Genomic DNA, 18,972 nt, shown 5'->3' with positions numbered 1-18,972 from the left:
GATTAGTATATGCTATTAAATGAAAAAATGTTACAAAACAGCATGTATGTTATGATGCTAATTTTACAACATCTATACTTATTTGGGGATAATGACTTCCCACACACACCATTTTGATCTCACATAGTTATCTCTGACCCAAGAAACAATCCCTCCCTTGTCTAGTCATCTCCTTTTCATTTTTCAAGAATCATTTTCCATATCTCTACAGATATCAAGAAGCTTTCCCAGGCTGCAATAGTTTCCTTCCTTTGTTTGCCCATAGCATACTGTTGCACAGCATCAAGTTAATATTATGAATATTACTATCTATCTTTGTGTGCATATATCATCCCACTCCTATGAGTAAAGTTCCAAGAGAAAGGACTACATTTTGGTTCTCTCTTATTCCCAGTGCCTACTGCTGTATCTATAATGTACCACACATTCAAAGAGTATAAGTTTGAAATACTGTTGAAAACTCTTTTAATCAGGATTATTCAAAAATAGAGCTAATGTCAACTGGGAGTTGAACAGTATAAGAAGGATCAAACAGTATAAGGCTGAAAGAAAAAAAACCCAACCAGCTAGTTAATGAGAGTTCATTCTGTCCTTCTTGCCAAGAGAGATCAGAAGCTTCGTTCAGGATAGAACTCAGTGATCTACCCTAGGGTACCCCCAGATCATATTGATTTTTTAAAAAAATCTAGAAACATATAGCACTTACAGACTGTGTCCCACAATTTATCATCTAAAGTTTATTTTTATTTAATTATTTCTTACTTGTGAATATTTTCTGTTTTATCAGACCTTGAGTTCTGTTACAAGAAGAGGCCATGCCCTATTCTAGTTAGATATTTTATTATATATTTGGCTAAATAGCTTAACAATTGAATAAACTTTTAATATGTACATATTTTATTCATAGCTTTAAATAATTTTCTATGTTTTTATATATGTGCATGCATGTTAAGTCACTTCAGTTATGTCCAACTCTGTGCAACCCTATTGACTGCAGCCCATCAGGCTCTACTGTCCATGGAATTCTCCAGGCAAGAGTACTGGAGTGTGTTGCCATGCCTTTCTCCAGGGGATCTTCCTGATCCAGGGATCAAACTCACATCTCCTTCATTGGAAGGAGATTCTTTACCACTAGCACCACCTGAAAAGCCTATTTTAATATATATATATATCTTCATTATTCTCTAGGACAGGGCATATCAACTCCAGTTTCCTTCCTTCCCCATCACCATCCAAAACAGTAGCTATATACAGGGTAATACAGAAATACTTATACTTTCTGAGTAAACTTGATATAATCTAATCAAAAGAACACTTTTATCTGTGTTATCCCAGCTGTGCTAGGCCATAAATCTTTCCAATTTTTGTGAATTAGTGAAGGTAACATTGCCTCACTTACTAGTAAGAGTATATGAGGATATTGAAATGAGCTCATCTTAATCAATAATAGGTCATGCTGAGCTAAATCATGACTGGAGGCACAAGTAAGATTTTTTTTTTCAGTTAAAATATTTTTCTGTCAGATAAACATGTTTTGGATATTAGTATAGACAATATCCAAAATACACAGTACTATATACTGCTAATGCCAATTTACTGCAACATTGGTTGATATATTCCAAAGTTTTCCAATGATCTATTGACCTCCTACAGACTAAAAATAAAACCATTATATTTCAGTTATTTAATGCCAAGGAAAAAAGTCATCTTTTTCTCCTTCTCATGTCTTTGTTTCACAAAACTATTATCATACAGGACATGAAAACAACTAAAAACAAAAAATTATACGGTACAGCTAATTGAAAAAATGCTTTTGCTGCATACAAAAATTGACACTAAGTGCTGTGTTAGCAGGAAATCAGTGATTTTCAATTGACATTGCACAGGAAATCATTTAGTGTCAATTGATATTAAATGGGCAAAATTGTACTGAATTAGTACAAAATGATTTGGTAGAAAGAAATGTGCTTCCATTAGGTGACTTGATATTAAGTGGACTCAAATGTAATAAGTTTTAGAGGTCACTAGTCAACAAAAATTAGGGCATGCTATCCAACCCTGAATACATCAGACTGGTTGCTTTTAACATATTTATCAAAAGATTAGCTAGTGTCATACTATCAAGACAAAATTGTCTCTCTCGTAGCTTTCAAGGAGAGTGGGAAAATTCAAACTGTTTAAATGAGCTAAGCTAACCAGTGGTAAGAGTCATGACTTCTTGGGCTTATTTGGTGGTTCTAATCCTTCTAAAAACATATTTTATGGAATTTTTCATGTGAAATAAAAGGAAAAATAATGGTATCTATTTTATATAATAAGGTCCAGATTGAGTCCTTTCTATAAAATGTCCTTGACAGTAAGCACACAATAAATTATTGGTTGAATGAGTGATATCATTGGATTTTATGAAGAAATCACTATATAGGTTTATAAAGAAACCTGTGATTTTTTTAAACCTAAGTAATGAGAAAATAATAGTAAGTATGTAGAAGCAGAAGTAATGGAGAAAGAAAAGAAGCAGAAGGAGATGAGTTATACAATAACTACAAAAAGAAAAACTGCACAAATATTTAGATATTTTCTGGTGATAGAAATGCAGATGTTTGATGCATTAAAAACTATAAAAATCACTTGTTATTAGTCATACAAAAACAATTATGGGGTAAAAGACAAATATACAATATTCCTGAACAGTCAAAACAATCTTGAGAAAAGAAGAACAAAGCTAGAGGACTCGTATCTCCTGATCTCAAAGCCTACTAAAAAGTGATAGTGTTCAAAACAGTGCAGTAGGGCATAAAAAAGACATATGGAACCATAAAACAGATTGCTGCTACTGCTGCTAAGTTGCTTCAGTCGTGTCTGACTCTGTGCGACCCCATAGATGGCAGCCCACCAGGCTCCCCCATCCCTGGGATTCTCCAGGCAAGAACACTGGAGTGGGTTGCCATTTCCTTCTCCAATGCATGAAAGTGAAAAGTGAAAGTGAAGTCACTCAGTCATGTCCAACTCTTAGCGACCCCACGGACTGCAGCCTACCAGGCTCCTCTGTCCATGGGATTTTCCAGGCAAGAGTACTGGAGTGGGTTGCCATTGCCTGCTCCTAAAACGGACTACAGTCCAGAAATAAACTCTCACATATTATGGTCACATAATTTTAAATAAGAGTGTTAAGACCATTCAATGGAAAAGGTAGTATTTTCAACTGCTAGGAAAACTGAATATCCTTACACAGAAGAATGAACTGGACCCTTACCCAACACCATTTACAAAAATAACTCAAAATAGATCCATGACCTAAATGCAAGTCTTAAAACTATAAAACTCTTAGAAGAAAACTGCAAAAAAGCTTCACAACATTGAATTTCACAATGATTTCTTGGATATGACTCCAAAGGCATAGGCAACAAAAGAAAAAGTAGGCAAATTGGTCTTCATGTATTTTTTTTTTAAATCTCTGCATTAAAAGATACTATCAATAGCATAAAATAGGAATGCATAGGAGTAAATATTTGCAAATCATATATCTGATAAGGAATTTATATCAGAATATATAAAGAACACCTGAAACTCAATAACAACAAATAAACAACCTGATTCTAAAGTAGGCAAAAGTCTTGAACAGACATTTCTCAAAAGAAGATATACAAATAGCCAATTAACATATGAAAAGATGCTCAACATCACTAATTATCAGGGAAATGCAAATCAAAACTACAATAACATACTATCGCATACTAATTAGGATGACTACTATTAAAAAAAAAAACCCTCCAGAAAATAACAAGTGTTGACAGGATATGGAGAAAGTAGAATCCTTGTACACAATTAATAGGACTGTAAAATGTTATAACCATTGTGGAAAACCACAAGGAAGTCCCTCCAAAAGTTAAAAATAGAATTATCATAAGATCCAGCAATTCTATTTCTGTGTATATACTAAAAAAAATTGAAAATCAGGTCTCAAAAAGGTATTTGTACACCAGTGTTCATAACAGCATTATTCACAATAACTAAAACACAGAAGAAACCCAAGTGTCCATGGCTGGATGAATAAATAAGCAAAAGGTAATATGTACAGACAGTACAATATTATTCAATCTTAGAAAAGAGAGAAATTATCACATATGCTACATGGATGTGTCTTGAGGAGTTTTATGCTAAGTGAATAAGCCAAACAAAAATAGAAAAACACTGTATGATTCCATTTATTTGAGGTGCTTATGTTATGTGAATTCTACCACAATAAAAACAAAATGGGTAAAAATGGTAGAAAAGCTTGTAACTTTTTACTTGTTCTTACCCCTCCAAAAAAGAACAAATAAAAAATTAGTGGGGAAATCATATTGGCAGGCACTGGGCTGAAGAAATACTATGACTTTCTTTTTTCTAATTTGGTCAAGAGATTGCAAAAATAATCCTTTGAAAGCATTCTAATTCCTCAGAGAGCTTATCATGCATGCACAAAATGTAAACCAAGAATATTCCCTAAAATCAGCAGGAGGCAATCCAAAATAAAACTCAGTTTCATCACTAAAAGGATGAAACTAGTTTTACAATGAAGTGAGAGCTACATTCAGGATAATCTTTAAGATACAGGGGAGTTACTAATCCAAATGGATGATACAGAGAAATTTAATGAGATAATGATATACAGTTATGATAATTATTACTTATTGACAATTATGATTATTGTTATTTAATGACAAGCACATTATTCATAAAATATCACAATTCATTCTTAATGATCTGATGAGGTCCACCTAGTTTAGAAATAAAATCAGGAGATCAAGAAAACTGACCAAAGCCACAAACACAGAGTATGGTAGTCCTTAAACTTACATTTACCTAAAGTCATGAATCTTAACTAAGTAAGCAGGACTTTCAAAACTGAGACATAGTTGGTAGTTTAAAACAAAGATCCTCTTATAAGCTAAACTATTCTAAAAAAACATTTGGAGCTGAGACACATAAGACTAGCAGACTTGGGGTAGAAGTATGAAAATACTAGATGACAATCAGAGGTGGGAAGGAGTTTTAAGTAGTGATTGACAGGAGACTAGTATAAAATATACAACTGTACCTAGGTGTGGTTATTCCTTTCAATCTTGCTCTGAGTGCTGTTTTAAAATAAAAGTAGCCATTAGAAATATTTATTCTTTGTCATTTTAACTTTTAAACAGTACAAATGAGTTGAAAACCATAATTAAATAACTCAGCTATCCTAACTATAGAAAATTCAGCTATATTCAAACAACAAAGTTTCAACAGGTGCCACTACCATCTACATAGTCACACATTACTAAGTTATAGTTAAATGTATAAAAAAGAAATAAGCAACTTCTTAGGACTAAACTTGCAATCTAAAGCCTACAAAGGATGGTAAATATCACAGGTTCAAAGACGCACAAGGAAAATCTATATAAGTTTTAAGGGAGGATCTTGAAACAAGTTTATCTCAAAGCTATGTTTTTTCCAGTAGTCATGTATGGATGTGAGAGTTGAACTATAAAGAAAGCTGAGTGCTGAAGAATGATGCTTTTGAACTGTGGTGTTGGAGGAGACTCTTGAGAGTCCCTTGGACTGCAAGGAGATCCAACCAGTCCATCCTAAAGGAAATCAGTCCTGAATATTCACCGGAAGGACTGATGCTGAAAGTGAAAGTCGCTCAGTCCTGTCCGACTCTTTGCGACCCCTTGGACTAATTCTCCAGGCCAGATTACTGGAATGGGTAGCTTCTTCCCTTCTCAAACAGATCTTCCCAACCCAGGAATTGAACCAGGGTCTCCTGCACCGTAGGTGGATTCTTCACCAACTGAACTATCAAAATCACTGCAGATGGTGACTGTAGCCATGGAATTAAAAGACACTTGCTCCTCGGAAGAAAAACTATGAACAACATAGACGTATATTAAAAAGCAGAGACATTACTTTGCCAACAAAGGTCTGTCTAGTCAAGGCTATGGTTTTTCCAGTAGTCATGTATGGATGTGAGAATTGGACTACAAAGAAAGCTGAGTGCCGAAGAATTGATGCTTCTGAACTGTGGTGTTGGAGAAGACTCTTGAGAGTCCCTTGGACTGCAAGGAGATCCAACCAGTCCAACCTAAAGGAAATCAGTCCTGAATATTCATTGGAAGGACTGATGCTGAAGCTGAAACTCCAATACTCTGGTTGCCTGATGCGAAGACCTGACTCACTGGAAAAGACACTGATGATGGGAAAGATTGAAGGCGGGAGGAGAAGGGGATGACAGAGGATGAGGTGGTTAAATGGCATCACCGACTGGAAGGACAGGAGTCTGAGTAAACTCCAGGAGTTGGTGATGGATGACAGAGAGGCCTGGCGTGCTGCAGTCCATGGGGTCACAAAAAGTCAGACACGACTGAGTGACTGAACTGAACTGAACCAATATACATCAATCCAAAGTGAATTTGTGAAGAGAGCAAAGCAAGTATTCACAAACCTAGTTAACAATCTTTGATGACAAAGATTACTTCTAGTGTGCATAATAATACCATAAAACATGAAAAGAGCAAATGCAACATGAGAAGAAAACTGACTTAGCCTACTGGCTTTAAAATCTAAAAAGAAAGTTAAAAATTACAAACAGATGGAAGCACAATTAATCACATAAGTAAATACACTGCATATAACTAGTAAATTCCTAAGTATTCAAGAAAGTGAGAAGTGAAAATAACATGCATTACTTGTTGAAAGGACTAAACTTACTCCAAGAAAGTTTTCTTGATATTTTTCTTTTTGCTATATAAGTCATATTTCTGGAATTTTTATTATAAAATTGAAGGTACATTTTCCTGAAACAAGTTTATCTCTAAATATAAAGAATGCCTCCAACCATAGAGAAATCACAACTTTTAAAAAAAAATACATACTTTTATAAATTATTAACGTTGTGTTATATTCAAAAGAAATGCTAAAAAGATTGAAATTTCAATTACACTGTAGTTCTAAAAACTACTAAATACTTTAATATGTCTGCAATACGAAAATGGCAAAATCTAAAAGTTTAGCATTTAATCATAATATTTTCAAGTTTTTAGCCAGTGCAACGTGTTTTTATTTAATTCACACAATATTCACCCTTTTATTCAACTTTTTCTCTTTCTTTACTGAAGATTACTTTACTTCTTCTCCAATAGTATTATTAGATAATATCTCAGTGACCTCTTACTGGATGTTTAGATAGAAAGAGATCGTATTCCCAAGAAGGTCAATATGAGTCAACTGTGTGATATAGACATTTTAAAAAATCAGATTAAATCTTAAACTGTTCTAACAGATTAACATCATCTAGAATGAGAGAGATAGTAGTCCCCCTCTTGTCAGTAATGATCAGATGACATGATCAATATTGTGATAAAGAATGACCCAGAACTACTGTAATATTCTAAGAAAGGGAACAAAAATTGTACAAGACTAGAATAATAACAGAAAAGAAACAGTTGAAAGAATCAAGGGAATTGATGCTACTACTTATGGGATTAGGGGAATAATTAGAGTAAGAAAGGTTTCAAATATTTGAAAACTTTATATTAGATTTACTCTGCATGGTCTCAAGGGATATACTAAAATAATGGGTAGAGAATACTAGATACAGATTTCAACACAAAGTAAATAAGAACTTCCTAATAACAGAATTGCTCACACACAATATATTCCGCCTGAAATATTAGTGAGAATATGAACACTGGAGGTGTTTGTTCACAAAGTTGGGAGTTGGACTAGATTACCCAGAAGAGCAATTTTACCATATGATTCAATGATTCTTCTCAAAACTAAAAACTGAAATAATCAATATTCTATCTACTAAGTCATGGATGTTTTTCTGATGGTTTCTGAAATCTGCAGTTATAAATCTACTATTGTCTGATTTTTATTAGCAAAATATTAAAAAGTTGTTCTTTTTTCCTGTTACAGGTAATATATTCCCTGTAATACAATGATGATTGCTTTCAAATACTGTTGATTTTTTTACTTCAAGTAGTGTGGTCTGACAAAGTGCTAAATGACTCCAGGACTGAATCATTCAATCATTCACTCAACAAATAATTATTCAGAGCCTGGTAGTGCCAAAGAATGTAAAGTGGCAGACAAAAAGAGAGAAAAAGATAGATAGGGCCTCTGCTTACAATCTGTTGGAGTAAGTATAACAGTCACACACAAAAATTGTTATTTTATAAAGTATTGAGTCTTATTCTAGAAGCATGTGCTCTGAGAGCTTACTGAAATGATGGTCAGCTCCCAGGAATATCAACCAAGACTTCACAGAGAAGTTGATATTTGAGCTGGAATTTTTTTAAATACCAGAATTTCACTAGGTAGTAAGTTAAGGGAAGAGAATGACATTTTAGGCAGAAGAAGCATGATGTGATCTGAGGCATGGAAGTACATCATGTGCTCAGGAGAAATGGCAAAAAATTTGGTGAGGCTAAGTGAGGAGATAATGAAAATAAGATGAAGTATTTTGTGGTTAAATACCAGAGGACGATATAAGGACTTGTGTCTACCTTGAGAACAAAAAGATGATGCTTCCAGGTAGAAGGGTGTCATGATCAGATTTGCATTTTAAAAAATTTATGAGCAACAGTGTGAGAAATCCATTTCTTTCAAATATCAGTTTTTTTGTTTGAAACATACTTCAAGGGGAGTTGAATCCTTCAAATACTGGCATCAACAAGGGTAAGTTAATAGGCACCAGATGGCAGAATAGAGTGCCCAATTCTTTATAATATCAGTTATTATTTCTGAGCCTCTATTTTTGACTTAAATAATTCCTTTACTCAAAAGTTCCATTAAAAGAGTGAATTCTATTTGGACTGATTGGTACAAAGTAGATTACTAGAAAGGAAATGCATGGGCATGTGCTTAGACACTCAGTCATGTCCAACTCTTTGTGACCCTATGGACTATAGCCCACCAGGCTCCTCTGTCCAGGGGATACTCCAGGCAAAAATACTGGAGTGGGTCCTCAATTCCTTCTCCAGGGGATCTTCCCGACCCAGGGATGAAATCCACTTCTCTGTGTCTCCTGCATTTGGCAGGAGGACTCTTTACCACTAATCCACCTGGAAGCCTTTGCAAAGAGTTAAAGACCATGTTGACGTATAAAGGGGAAAGGTATTTAACTTAAGGAGGATAAAAATATCTAGATCAAATTAAAACTGCAACCTTGAATTTATTGGGCTTTTTAATTTCTCTTGCAGAAGTTGTCACTTATTTTGAAATAATAATAAATAAATGTGTACACCCCCTAAAATTTATAATGCCATTTTGTATCTGACATCTCTCATCTCTGTCTTGATACTCATCATGCCTATATCAACAAACATTACTATTCTTGTTTTAGCAGGAATGAAACTGAGGCTCACATAAATTAGATTACAAGCTCAGTTTATGTTACAGTTAATAAATGATAGTGCCAAAAGCAAACCTCTAGTTTCTGATTATAAGTCCAGTCCTTGGTTCACTTTGTCATATTTCACAACTGAAAACAGTTGTAAAACTAGGACAAAGTTAATTAAGGTAAGGAGATGATATAATCAAACGACTAGGCAATTCTGTGGAAAATGTCTTGAAATTTTAAAAACACACGAATACTGAGTGGCCACGATGACACTGTAGAAAGACACTGTGATAACCTCCTCACACAGGCACATCAACATAAAACTATTTAAAGAGCAACTATCTATGAGAAAAACTTGAAGAGGAGCAGAAAGGATTTTTGATAACTAAAGATATAAAGAAGGAACCACAAGATGAGTAGATTAGGCAGAGAGGTAGAATAATCAAAACCTACATCCTCTGGTAGGAGACCCACAAATAGGAGGATAATCACAATTGCAAAGGTAATCCCCAAGAAGCAAGGGTTCTGAGATCCACATTATGCTCTCTGGTCTGGGGATTTTGCACTGACGCCCCAGAATGTCTGACTGTCAGCAGAGCTTGTGTACAGGAAAGAGTGAGGGCTGTATAAAACAGAGACTCTGCTCTTAAATGGTGCATGCAAAATCTCACACACCAGTTCCAGTACAAAGGCAGTAATATGATTGGAGCCTAGGTCAGAAAAACTTGCTGATATTGGAGAGTATCCCAGAGAGGAGGAGGCAGCTGGGACTCCCTGTGAGGACATAAACACTGTTGACAGCCATTTTGGGGAGCTCTTTCTACCATGAAGATACTGGTGCTGGCAAGTGTCATTTTGGAGTGTTTCCTTTAGCTTATTAGTGCAGAAGGCTTATCTGCCCACCAGCAAACTGCCACCAACCCTGGGCCCCCTGGCTCTGTAGCCAGCCACCCTGGAACCTGGAACCCACCCACCAGTAGGCTGGCACCAGCCCCAGAGCCAGATGTGCTGGGCCCAGGCCATGCCCACTAGCAGACTAGCATTAGTCCTGACCCAGTGAAACCCCACAGCCAGCACACTGGGGCCTAGCCTCACCTACCACTGGGCTAGCAGCCACAGCAGGTGGCAATACCTGGCAGGCAACTGGATTGGGGACCACACTGCCTATCAGTATTTCCACAGTAGTTGATCCCACCACAAAAAAAAAAGGCTGATGAAGGCCACACAGAGGGCATTCCTAGAGCACATAGCTCTGGTGACCAGAAAGGAATGTGTTACTCTGCCCCTTGTAGCACAAGGCCACATCTACAACATCATAGAAATATAACTTACTTAATACCTGGAACTAACACAGAGAATTACACAAAATGAGATAGAAGAATATATTCCAAATGAAGGAACACAATTCCATAAGAACTAAGTACAGATAAACAATGAACCTGATAAAATTTCAAGGTAATGAACATAAAGATGCTCATGAACTCAGGAGAAAGAATGGCTGAACAGTTTTTCACTGTAGAGTATGTTAGCTATGGGTTTGTTATATATGACCTTTATTATGTTGAGGTATGTTGCCTCTATTCCCACTTCCAAGAGAGTTCTTATCATAAATGAATCCTGAATTTGGTTAAAAGTTTTTTTCTGTATCTATTAAGATGGTCATATGTTTTTTATTCTTCAGTTTCTTAATGTAATATATCATACTGATTCATTTGCAGATACGGAAAAATTCTTGCATCCCTGGAATAAATCCCACTTGTTTGTGATGTATGATTCTTTTAATGTATTGCTATTTGGTTTGCTAATATTTTGTTGAAGATTTTCACATGTATATTCAACTGTGATACTGTCCTGTAATTTGCTTTTTTTTATGTGTGATATCTTTACCTTGTTTTGGTATCAGGTCGATGCAGGTCTCATAGAATGATTTCAGAAGTGTTCTTTCATCTGCATTTTTGGAATATTTTGAGGACAGGTGTTAACACTTCTCTAAATGTTTGGATGCCAACTCTCACCATTTATTCAACATAATTTTGGAAGTCCAAACCACAGCAACTAGAGAAGTAAAAGAAATCCAAATTGTAATAAGGAATAAGTAAAACTGTCACTGTTCACAGATGACATGACACTATATAGAGACCATCTTAAGGACACCACCAAAAAATTGTCATGCTAGACCTTATCAGTGAATTTAGTGAACCTGCATTTAGTAAATCTAACATGTAGAAATCTGTCACATTTATATACATTAACAACAAACTATCAGAAAGAGAAATTATATCATCTCATCCAAAAGAATAAACTACCTTAGAATAAACTTATCTAAAGGAGAAGTACTCAGGAAACTAAAAGACACCGATGAAAGAAGTTGAATATGACACAGATGGAAAGATATGTCATCTTCTTGGATTGAAAGAATCAATATCACTAAAATGAACGTACAAACCAAGGCAACCTACAGATTCAGTGTAATCCCCATCAAAATACCAATGCTATTTTTCACAGAACCAGAATAAATAATGTTAAAATTGTATGGAAATAGAAAAGACTCCAAAAAGCCAAAGCAATCTTGAGAAAGAAGAACAGAGTTGGATGAATCATACTCCTTGACTTAAGATGATATGACAAAGCTTGAATAATCAAAACAGTATGGTACCAGCACAAAAACAGATTATGGAACAGAATAGAGAACCCATAAATGCACCTAGGTTTATATGGTCAATTAAGCTATGACAAAGGAGAGAAGAATACACAATGAGGTAAAACAATCTCTTCAAAAAAATGTGGGAAAACTGGACAGGTACATGCAAAATAAACAAACTGGACTACTTTCTCAGACCATACATAAAAATAAATTCAAATCAGATCAAAGACTTAAAGGTAAGACCTACAATCACAAAATTCCTAGAGGAAAACAGGCAGTATTCACTTGACATCAGTTTAGCAATATTTTTTTTGGAAATGTCTCTTCAGGAAAGGGAAACCAAAGTAAAAATAAACAAGTGGAACTATATCAAACCAAAAAGCTTTTGCACACTAAAGGAAATAGGAAGCTTACTTAATGGGAGAGAATATTTGCAAATGATATATCTGATAAAAGGTTAACATCCAAAATATACCAAGAATTCAAATAACTCAACAACAACTAAAACATGATTGAAAAATGGGCAGAGAACCTGAATGTCTTCCAAAGATGACATATGGATGCCAAAAGACATGTGAAAATATGCTCAACATCACTAGTCATAAGGGAAATGCAAACCAAAGCTACAATAAGATATGACCTCATACCTGTCAGAATGGATATTATCAAAAAGACAACAAATGACAAATATTGGCAAGGATGTGGAGGAAAGGAAGTCTTTGTGAACTGCAGGTAGGGATGGAAACTGGTACAGACAGTATGGAAAACAGTATATGGGGGCTCCATGAAAATTTTAAAATAGAAATACCATGTGATCTAGTAATTCCATTTCAGGGTATTTTTCTGAAAAAAACAAAAACACTAATTTGAAAAGATATAAGTACTCCTATGTTCAGAGAAGCATTATTAACAATAGCTGAGATATGGAAGCAACCTAAATGTTCACCAATAGATGAATGGATAAAGAAGATGTGGGGGATTTCTATAGGTGTATAATAAAGGAAGATATATAATAAATGAATATTTTTATTGTTTAGTCAGTAAGTCACGTCCAACTCTTTGTGACCCCATGGACTGTAGCTCACCAGGCTGCTCTGTCTGTGGAGTTTCCAGGCAAGAATACTGGAGTGTGTTGCCATTTCCTTCTCCGTGGGATCTTTACAACTCAGGGATCAAACCTGCATCTCCTGCATTGGCAGGTGGATTCTTTATCACTGAGCCACCAGTGAAGCCCCAAAGGAATATTATTAGCCATAAAAAAGAATAAAATCTTTCCATTTGCAAAAACAAGGATGGACCCAGAGGGTATTATGCTGAGTGAAATATCAGACAGAGAAAGACAAATACCAAATGATTGCACTTATATGTAGAATCTAAAAAACAGAACAATAAGTAAACATAACAAAGCATAAACAGACTCACATGTACAGAAAAGGCAGTGGTTACTAGAATGCAGAGGGATTGGGGGGAGGGTGAGTGAAATAAGTGAGGGAAATTAAGAGGTACAGATTTCTAGTTATAAAATAAATTAGTCACAGGGATCTAATGTACAACATCAGGAATATAGTCAATAATATTGACTTTCTATGGTGACAGATGGTAACTAGATTGGTCAATAATATATAAAAATACCCAATTACTAAAAGTTGTACACCTGAACCAATATAACATTGTAAATCAATCATACATCAATGAAAGAAGGGATTAGGTCAGCGACAGGAAGATCTGGGGATGTCAGCGTGCATAGTATGAGAAATAGAAAGGTATGGGGCATAGGGGGCAGAAAGAGTGGAAGAGCAGAGAAACTCTCAGATTAGGGGGTATTAGCAGGGAAGAGAGAGATCAGTTCTTCAAACCAAAACTGGTCCTTGAAAATTAGAATTCAGAAGCAGTCAAGGTCAAATCTTAAGTATTTAGTATATTCTACAATGTGAATGCTCTTCTAAGATACATCACACACTTTTTCCTCATTTACTATATTTCACCACTTTAACTAGAAGTGCCGAGTTAAGAGAAAACAAGCAAGAGAGAAGTATAAGTCTAATGTTTCAAAATTATATACATTTTAAGTGGAATTTTTTGAAAGTTATTGCTAAATTCAGGGAGTTTTTTCTTCTCATGATTTTTTATTTCTACATTTTAATTTTATTACTTAAAATATATTACAAAATTACAACATGCTCTTTGTTTCAAGTCAAACAGTATTGAAGTACCAAAACAAAAGAATGAGTGTTCTCACCTCCTTGCAATAACACCCATTAAAATGCAATACAGTTTGATGTATCTTTTTACATTATAAAATAGCATATATATATATATATATATATATAAGGATCCTCCTTTTTTATAAAAATGACAATATATATTTTACTAACACTGCTGTGCTTTCATTTATTTATATATATATAACAACATATTAATGACTACATAGTATTTCAGGTAATAGATATATAGTTTTTATACATCCCATACTCTTTCGATAAATAGTCAAGCTATTTCTAATGTTTTGGCAGTACAAATATTGTCAAAATAAAAATCATTACACTAAATAAATAAGTAAATAAAACATAAATCTGTTAACTGATTAAATCACAATAGACATTGTAAAGTTTAAAGCATACATAGCATAGTTTTTTGTTGTTAAAGTTTAGAAAGAGTTATGAAAAATATTGGCTGCTTTTAACCTATAAGATTCAGTTTCCTCATCCCAAAATGGGCAGAATGATTACACGGTGTGGATATTGTGACAACTGAATGAAATAATGCTTGTCAGGAGCTTAGAACAGTGACAAGGTATGCACTAAAACATTTGTTGGTGTTGTTGCAATTAGACCTCTTGCTGTTTTACATGGACAGAGCTATAGAAAGGAAATGGTGTGTCTGGAATAAGAAGGAAGAATACTCTTCCAAAGTCAACCTCAGCAAGCAATGTGCTACATCAGTAAAATAGGGAAAAAAGCAGCAAATCATATTTGGGCTTCCTCTTATATTACTCTCACTGAAGTATCCTTATGCCACACACAAGACTGACTACAAAAAGCTCTGTAGTATGCAACATCCAACTTCCTGTAAGAACTTACCAATTCCATTCATGAAGTTAATCATATTTAACTTCAATTTTCCTATATCAAATTCTAACCAACTATAAAAAATGTAGCATATGATCTTATCTATATACACATAAAATGTATATAAATATATAGAGAGACATATTATATATAATACTAAAATAGCCAGATGATTTTTCTTATATCAATTTTTATAATTTTTTTATATATTAAACAATAGAGCTATTTTCATTTGAATTAAATAAAATTTTTGTCTATTAAAAACACAAAGATGGATGGACCTTGAGTATATCATGATGACTGAAATAAGTCAGATGAAGACAAACACTACATAGTTTCAAACAGAAACAGGTTCACAGATACAGAGAACTGGTGGTTGCCAGAGGAAGGGGGTGGTGAGATGGGTGAAACAGATGAAGAGGATTAAAGGGTACAAACTTCTAGCTATAAAATAAGTCACAGGGATGCAATGTACAGCATAGAAAATACTGTCAATAATACTGTTATAACTGTATAGTGACAGATGGTAACTAGACTTATTGTGGTGATTGCTTTGTAATGTATAAAAATATTTAATCACTATGCTGTGCATCTGAAACTAGTATAATATTGTATGTCAATGATAATCCAATAAATAATATCAAAAAGAATATAGAGAAAATACACTTTTCTAAAACTACATTTATACAGAAGAAATTTTTCCATTTGCAAAATTAAAATTTGCAATTTTAATTGCAGTACTGACTTTCCGATTTCTTAAATTAAAATAAAAAGAAAAAAAACTGGCAAGCAACTAAATGTGATCAATTCAGCCAAACTCAGAGAGTTTCATATTCTCTAGGATATCACTAATAGCAAAAAGCCTTATAACAGGTACAGAAAAACTAAGTACGAGAGGAAGGGGATATGAGTATAGGATTTAGCCCTCCCTTCCAGAAAATTAGGAAAAAAAGTTCAGGTCAACCACTTTCATATTTTCTCCTTAAACTCAAATTCTGATATGAATCTTTTTCTTTACTCTTTCTTCTCATATTGTAAAATTCTAAGACTGTTTCTCAAGACTACTGACTTCTGCTAGATCACTTGATGAGGGCTCAATAAATGTGGACCACCAATTTCAGTCAAAATAATGCTACCATTTTCAGTCTTTCATCAACATATCTTTATCTGGCTCAATGAGGAGTTGTTTGAGCCATGGATCAACTAAACAAATTTTTAATGTTTTTAAACTGAACAGAGAATCATAATTTAAAATTATAGGTCTTTGGGGTTAGCAGCAAGTTAGAAGTGGCTCTGTCAGGCAGTTCTGGGCTACTTATAATAACTGTTAAGCCCAAAGTTATGGAGATTCTCTTTAAGAACTACCTTCAGGATGTGTCAGGTGCTGCATCAATAATTATTCAAACCTCAAAGGCTGAAGGTTTCAACTTGGATTATTAATTCATCCAATGGCATATTAAAAGGGTAGCATCAATCCTTTGCCCTCAAAATGAAAAAGAAGACAGCAAATGTTGAGTAAGGGTCTCACTCTAAGTAATCATGGGGCCATTTGTACCAGAGTTGCTATTTTGAAGAAATCCTGTTTTATTATCTCAACTAAAATTCATGTTAACTTTAAATTAAGAACTTAAGGCTACTTAGGAACTAACATGTACAACTTGACTATGCTATTTGCAATTACTGAAATAGTCTTTAACATTGTAAGTATTATGAAGAAATACTTCTTTCATGCCTCATTAACATTTGCCAATGTAGGTTATGAATTGGTTTTTAAGAGAAACCATTTTAATATACAACAAAATCCCACTTTGCTATGGGCAAGACTGTACTCCATACTGTAACAATGACAATTTTCTAGTCAATATCATAGCTTGGAAAATAATTATTAAAACAAATACAAATCTCTATTGCAGAGTATGGGTTTTTAGTGATAACAGAAGAAAAAGCAAGTATGTGTCCCTTAGATATTCTTGGCACAAATGCCAAGAGCTGATGTAGATCCACCAACTTAAAATTTAATTATTTGCTAGCACATATATTAGATGGTATCTGTTTTTCTAAATAGTATTAATGTGTTGATATATTTCAAAATGGGGCTTCCCAGGTGGCTCAGTGGGCAATGCAGGAGCCATGGGTTTGAGCCCTGGGTCGGGAAGATCCTCTGGAAGAGAGCACAAGAATCCACTCCAGTATTCTTGCCTGGAGAATCCCATGGATAGAGGAGCCTGGTGGACTACAATCCATGTGGTCCCAAAGAGTCGGACACGGCTGAAGTGAGTTAGCATGCATAATCCAAAATCAAACAATGTGATTTGATAAAGTAATTTTATGAATATTTTCTTCTATTTTTGCTTTAAGCATATTTGTCACAAATTTCAAGGTTGATTTACCAGTTTTAAAGCAACCCTGTGGGTTATTTGTTTGTTTTCCTTTGAAGAGTACAACTCTGAATTAAGCCTTTGTAGTTTTTATCTTTTCACACTTGGCAGCAAAAGTCATCAAGTTGTACCAGTAAGTGTTATAAATGACAAAAAGCTTCAATAGCTTCCTTTGATTATTTGACAAAATTTGAGAAAAGACAATATTAGGAACTAGTTGGAGAAGGAACTATTGGTACTTATCACTGGGCTTTTCTACTTGTATTGTTTAAAGTACTTGTACGAAATCGTCACAACTGCATATTCACTTTTCTCAGTTCAGTTCAGTCACTAAGTTGTGTCTGACTCTTTGCAACCCCATGAATCACAGCATGCCAGGCCTCCCTGTCCATCACCAACTCCCGGAGACTACACAAACCCATGTCCATGGATTCGGTGATGCCATCCAACCACCTCATCCTCTGTCGTCCCCTTCTCCTCCAGCACCCAATCCTTCCCAGCATCAGGGTCTTTTCCAAAGAGTCAGCTCTTTGCATGAGGTGGCCAAAGTATTGGAGTCTCAGCTGCAACATGAGTCCTTCCAATGAACAACCAGGACTGATCTCCTTTAGGATGGACTGGTTGGATCTTCTTGCAGTCCAAGGGACTCTCAAGAGTCTTCTCCAACACCACAGTTCAAAAGCATCAATTCTTCGGCGCTCAGCTTTCTTCACCTTCCAACTCTCACATCCACTGGAAAAACCATAGCCTTGACTAGACGGACATTTGTTGGCAAAGTAATGTCTCTGCTTTTTAATATGCTATCTAGGTTGGTCATAACTTTCCTTCCAAAGAGTAAGCGTCTTTTAATTTCAAGGTTTCAATCATCATGTGCAGTGATTTTGGAGCACAAAAAAACAAAGTTTGACACTGTTTCCACTGTTTCCCCATCTATTTGCCATGAAGTGATGGGACCAGATGCCATGATCTTAGTTTTCTGAATGTTGAGCTTTAAGCCAGCTTTTTTACTCTCCTCTCTCACTTTCATCAAGAGGCTTTTTAGTTCTTCACTTTCTGCCATAAGGGTGGTGTCATCTGCATATCTGAGGTTATTGATATTTCTGCTGGCAATCTTGATTCCAGCTTGTGTTTCTTCCAGCCCAGCGTTTCTCATGATGTACTCTGCATATAAGTTAACTAAGCAGGGTGACAATATACAGCCTTGATGTACTCCTTTTCCTATTTGGAACCAGTCTGTTGTTCCATGTCCAGTTCTAACTGTTGCTTCCTGACCTGCATACAGGTTTCTCAAGAGACAGGTCAGATGGTCTGGTATTCCCATCTCTTTCAGAATTTTCCACAGTTTATTGTGATCCACACAGTCAAAGGCTTTGGCATAGACAATAAAGCAGAAATAGATGTTTTTCCAGGACTCTCTTGCTTTTTCGATGATCCAGCGAATGTTGGCAATTTGATCTCTGGTTCCTCTGCCTTCTCTAAAGCCAGCTTGAACATCTGGAAGTTCACGGTTCACGG

General features: G+C 35.1%; 1 protein-coding gene across 45 annotated transcripts in view; it reads right to left on the bottom strand.

Annotated features, from left to right (window-relative positions):
- ZBTB20 (zinc finger and BTB domain containing 20) overlaps positions 1–18,972 on the bottom strand; it is an 825,041-nt gene that overhangs the window by 704,711 nt on the left and 101,358 nt on the right. For 15 of the 45 annotated variants that reach the window (XR_014077378.1, XR_014077376.1, XM_081572030.1 and 12 more), the window contains one exon: positions 11,255–11,422. The exons of the other annotated variants lie outside the window; for them this stretch is intronic. The gene's annotated coding sequence lies outside the window, so the exon portion shown is untranslated. The remainder of the gene's footprint in view (positions 1–11,254; positions 11,423–18,972) is intronic. 45 annotated transcript variants of the gene reach the window in all.

Source organism: Giraffa tippelskirchi, chromosome 2 (assembly GCF_054371585.1).
Source record: "Giraffa tippelskirchi isolate mGirTip1 chromosome 2, T2T-mGirTip1v1.2.pri, whole genome shotgun sequence".
In the NCBI taxonomy this organism is placed as follows: Eukaryota; Metazoa; Chordata; class Mammalia; order Artiodactyla; family Giraffidae; genus Giraffa; species Giraffa tippelskirchi.
Note: the sequence above shows the minus strand (reverse complement) of the source record. Positions and strands in the feature narration are given on the sequence as shown.